Consider the following 5,977-nt stretch of genomic DNA (forward strand, 5'->3'; position numbering starts at 1 on the left):
CTGCTTTTAAATAGCTATTTTAAACATGTTTTTTTTTAAAGATTTCTGTGATTACATTTAGAGGTGCATCGTGTAACTTTTCTGGTGGATGATCCGTCAAATTCTTTACTCCATGATGTTATTGCTTTATCTGGAACGTTTCATAATATGGTATTAAACCTTTCTATCCTCAAGGAGTCCGACCAGTACAAGTTACAGGTGAGGTCTGTGGAGAGGCAACCCACTCTCAGACAGAATGCCTGTTTTTCTAGGTACTTTTGAGCTATAAAACCACCTATAATTGAATAAATGTAAAGTAGAGCTGTTTAATGTCATACTGTGGAACATTCCAGGTAGATGACAATGACATATCCATAGAAACAAGAAGGTGATGGACCCCCAACCAAAACATAGTGCACCTTTAAAATATGATTTTGGTAACAACACCATGAATGGAAAATGGGGAAAAAAATAAATAAATTACTGCTACTATAAGAAACAGGATTGTTAGTGTATGTCATAAGTATGAATCTGGATAGTTCCAACATTGAAGAAGTTGTAACAGAAGGTCAAAACACAGCAGAGAACCAGGCCTGAAGGAGTCCATTTGAGAGGAAATGAGAAAAGACTGGAGCCAAAGAGAAGAAAAAAATACAATAACACCAAGTCAGGTCCTACTAGATGACCCGAGATTAATATGAGAAAGAGCTTTTTACATTAATAATACTTGACCATTAATTAAAATGTTGGCTGCATATATTCAAAGGTAAAATAATGAAATTCACAGGACAACTAAACCTCAATCCGACAACAAGAGAACATAAAAAGGGAAAATTCTAACATAAACATAAATACTGGAGATGTGTACAAAAAGATTTGTGGATCACACTGCACTCAGAGCTTAGACTCTCTTGTGTTGATATTACATTTGCTTGTTATGATGTGATATCCAAAGCAATTAAAAAGGCCTAAAAATGCCACTGCACAGACAATTTGTTTACATTTCCGAATATTTCCCAATCTGTGTACTGAGTAAATAGAGTTTTATGGCTGCTCAGTGATGTGCGTCACTGGCCAAGATCCCACTCTGAGTAAGCAGACGTATCTGTGCTGGTGTTATTCTGCCAATGGGGCTCCACCAACAGTGTGTTTGTGTAACTGCAGAAGAAATCTTTTGGTGTTTCCTATGTTTGGCAGGTGTGAAAGATATCCAGGGGAGCTGAGGGAGGTAGGACTGATAGATACCATTATTAAAATTCATCAATATAACACAAGACAGTAGTATTCTTCTTTTTGAATGTGGTTTTACAATAGTATTAATGTTTTGTTTACTCAGGATGCTTGGTATTGGCTCTGTGATCCCATATGTATGGTATTGTGATTACGTCCTTGAAGTCATTGTCCCATCTGGCTATGTTGTTTCTTAGCCTTCTTTTGTTTATTTATTTATAAAAATGTATTTGTTTTAAACCTGCTGTTTTCCCTTTTATATAGCCCACCTAGGGTATAAGCAGTTTTCATAGTAGTGCCACATACAAAACTAAGACAGGTACTGGTGCCCCTGAAGGGCAAAATACAACAGGATCAAAAATGCACTATATACCATCCATCCATCCATCCATTTTCATCCGATTATCCGGGGCCAGGTCACGGGGACAGCAGCCTAAGCAGGGACTTCCAGACTTCCTTCACCCCAGACATGTCCTCCAGCTCCTCCGGGGGACCCCGAGGCGTTCCCAGGCCAGCAGAGAGACATAGTCCCTCCAGCGTGTCCTGGGTCTTCCCCGGGGCCTCCTCCCGGTGGGACATGCAAAGAACACCTCCCGAGGGAGGCGTCCAGGAGGCATCCGGAACAGATGCCCGAGCCACCTCAACTGGCTCCTCTCGACGTGGAGGAGCAGCGGCTCTACTCTGAGCTCCTCCCGTGTGACTGAGCTCCTCACCCTATCTCTAAGGGAGCGCCCAGTCACCCTGCGGAGGAAACTCATTTCAAGCGCTTGTATCCGCGATCTCGACCTTTCGGTCACTACCCAGAGCTCATGACCATAGGTGAGAGTAGGAACGAAGACTGACCGGTAAATCGAGAGCTTCGCCTTTCGGCTCAGCTCCCTCTTCACCACAACGGTCCGATACAGCGACCGCATCACTGCCGAAGCTGCACCGATCCGCCTGTCAATCTCACGTTCTGTCCTCCCCTCACTCGTGAACAAGACCCCGAGATACTTGAACTCCTCCACTTGAGGCAGGGACTCTCCACCCACCCGGAGAGGGCAAGCCACCTTTTTCCGGTCGAGAACCATGGCCTCAGACTTAGAAGAGCTGATCTTCATCCCAGCCGCTTCACACTCGGCTGCAAACCGCCCCAGTGCACATTGCAGGTCCTGGTTCGATGAAGCCAACAGGACAACATCGTCTGCAAACAGCAGGGATGAAATCCTGTGGTCCCCAAACCAGATATATACCATGCAAAATATTAAATAATTCATACATCGGGGGAAACAGGTAGACATTTCAGTACATCAAAAGGAAAGGAAAAACAAACCACCAGATGACTCAAAAAGGCAGAAAGAAAGAACGCACACCAGGAAAATCTCAATTCAGCAATAGGACCAGAGGACCACTGCAAATGTGAAAATCATATTATGGAATGGGAAAACCAAAAAATTTATTGAAATGAAAGGACACAGATACAAACACTGGATATGGGCAATTGAAATTAGAAAATGGGGAAAAAACACTGTAAACACAGATGAAGGAACATTTATGCTCCCACACGTCTGGGATGTGGAGATCACCAGGCAGCAGGGAGTGTGGCCTCAGACCTGTCTGATCTGTCAGGCTGGCCACATCAGACCAGCTGATCAGTGACGCAGCAGTCGGATGATGCTTCTAAGGAAGAGGGCAGATGCTCACCTAAACATGTCAAGGTAAAAACAATCCTTTTTATCTTTAAAAAAGGACTGGTAGATACCTACTCTGGTAAAGAAAATGTGTGCTTATCTTTTTTATGTGTGGGTGATAATACTGTTTATACAGGTAAACTGTGATTTCTAATAACATTGCAGAAACACCAGTGTGTACTAAGCAGATTTTGACTAGGCCTATTTGTGTTGTCATGTGCATTTTGACTCTGCATTGAGAACGGGCCTTCTTGATCTTGGCACAGCTCTGAAACCACAGAAGTGCTCACACATTTTGATGTGATTGTAATGAATGCTCAGACAGTAAATGAAGGCAACAGAAACGTAAATCACAGACAAATATGGCTGCAGATTCAACAGAGAGAGAAGTATAAAAAATAAAAACATTTGAAAAATGTGTGCAACATGCTGTTGCTACGTTGAGTCGTGTTCACCAATGCTGTCAGTTTGTCTAGTGTGATCCGGCCTTGAAACCAGAGCCTGCACTGGACCAGTGGAGGGGCGTAAGAGACGCATGCAGCTTAATTGCTGCAAGATGTAACTTGGCCTCCAGCCTACTGCGGCCTGCAACGCACATCAGAGCGGGCGCTTGAAAGCTTGTGAAGACACACATAAAAAACAACACACTCAAGTGTAAGCATGTCATTTATGCAAGAAAATAGAATAGATAAATAGAAATGAAATGCTCACTATACAAACATTTATATTTTGAAGATACTCCTAATAATAGATTAGATAAATACAGTAGAGTAACATGCAATGAATCAAATCAGATGATTGAACATCCATTTCCTTCTCAGAGTAGAATTTCTTCTTTTTAAATTGCAACAAAGATATCCCCAAGATTCTCTGACTGCATTTGTATTGATTCAGACTAAGGTTTTTATAAGAGATGTTTTACATTTTTGGAAACGTTTCACATTAGTTTGTCTGATCTTGATTGTCGCTCCTGGCATATCACCAAGTTGACCTCACAAATTACTGACTTCTCTGGTTTCACGCTTTGGGAGGATATTGTAGTTAAATGATTTTGAGGGAGCCATTATAGCAAGTTTTCCCATTATCCCAGTAAGACTTTTAGCATTGTGGCATTGTGGCATTGTGGCATTGTGGAATTGAGAACAGCTCTACAGGGGGCTGTATTTTGGGAAACTGTAAAAGAAACACCTTTTAACAATCATAATGATAATAAGTCCAATACAAATTTGATATTGAGTATATTATGGCAGGTTAAACCAAACACCAGTGAGCCTTAAGTAGTCTTTCATTGAAACAAATTACTTTTAGAATCTACACTCCAAATGCATTATCCAGTGTGTGGCATCGCAGCTGTGTACCCAAACCACTCTGTAAAGTGTGGGATCTGAACTGAGGCTTTTGGCTGTGGACTCAAACCCCAGAGATGTTTATTTCTGCATTTGATTTAGCACAGAATGATTGCAGCAACCCGTCTGGAGGTGGGGTAATAGCAGTGGGTAGAACAAGGCCTTTGATCACAATATTTTCATGTTTTGTTTTACATTATGGCATCTTACAAATATGTTAATAGTGTTGTCAGTTCAGACGTGTCCCAGGGCACCTACTTTGTACAACAATCAGTGAAGACAATGTAATTATATTGGAGAATATGTGCATGTAAACATTTGGCCCATAGCCACAGGGCAAAGAAACACAGAGGAGACAAAACATGGGAAAGTGGCAACAGCTCAAAAACGACTTCATTCCCTCTTCTACACACTTCTCATGTGCTCCTATAAACTTTCAGCAAACTCACTCACAGACGTATGCAGTATATGTACATGTGTGCAGTATATGTACACTACCTGAGTACTGAAGTGCTCTTGAGATTTCATTAGCGTTCCCATTGCAGACCAGGCTTCCCAGTTCAGGCTGCCCTCTTTCCCGCCAGCCCCACATCAGGTTCTGATGAGCCTAACTACAAACACGTGCTGCGCGCTGCTCCCCCAACAGATGGGACAATATCACATTATTAATGACAGAGACCACGCAAAGGGGGAGAGCCAGGGAAGGGAAAGTCTGTCTGCTCAAAGGCCACTCTCTTAAAGAGCTCAACACTGAGCCACCACCGCTGCTGCTCAGGAAGTTATTATAGAAAGGAGAGCGTCTGTGTTTGCACTCGGAATATCCCCTCAATCTAACTCAATAGTCACAGGCTTAGCTCCATGTCGGCCTCTTAAAGCCTCTGAACTCTGGAGCACAGTTCAGTCTGCACACCACCTTAGAGACTCTTATCTAAATGAGACATAGAGGAGAGATCTTACAGAGTATGTATAAATACAGAACATGTAGCATGTGATTGTAGATATTAAAGCTTCTTAAATATTAAAAATTTACATGTTACCAAGACATTGCCTTTTATACTTTGAAAGTTGCACCAAACAAATTACAGATTGCACTCCAGTTAGAACTGCGCAACACATATTCATTTTGAAACACAATGTCTGGACTTAAATATATAGCCAGTGGTGCTTTAAATAATTTATTTAGATTTGTGAGATTATTTCATGATTTAATTAACTTTTTTTTTCTTAAGATAATGTGCAGCAATACAAATAATGTAAACATAGTCCACACAACTTTACCATCCTGTAGAAAGCTGTTGAGATTATGAATATATTTTAATGAACCTGTTCCTCTAAAAGAAGGTGAGTGTGGTGGTCTTTTGTACTAATAGCTCTCTCACCCCACACTCTGACTGATTCACTCTGTATCAAAGCAGCGGAAACTCCATTTACTCTGAGTCACTGGTGAAGCCCACTCCCCCTTATCTGTGCGCACACATGTACTGTACTCTACCGAAGAAGGGGGTCTCCAAGTTCACAGCCAAGTGACAAAGAATTTACAAGCCTGCTGCGAAGACTTGTCCAGCTAAGTGTGCGTGTGACAAAGTGTGTGTGATAGACACAGAAGAAAGCCTGGGACACTTGTCTATGTGTGCCTTATTAAAAAGGTGAGAAGTGAGTGCGCTGTCTGGTGGAGGGCCTTAATTGTACACTTAAAAGAGTACTTCAAAGAGACACTGGTGTCAGGGCTGAGGGGCATGAGACGCACAGACG

This window comes from Boleophthalmus pectinirostris, unplaced genomic scaffold, assembly GCF_026225935.1.
Source record: "Boleophthalmus pectinirostris isolate CB_2022bp ecotype Guang Dong unplaced genomic scaffold, ASM2622593v1 HiC_scaffold_18, whole genome shotgun sequence".
Lineage (NCBI taxonomy): Eukaryota > Metazoa > Chordata > Actinopteri > Gobiiformes > Gobiidae > Boleophthalmus > Boleophthalmus pectinirostris.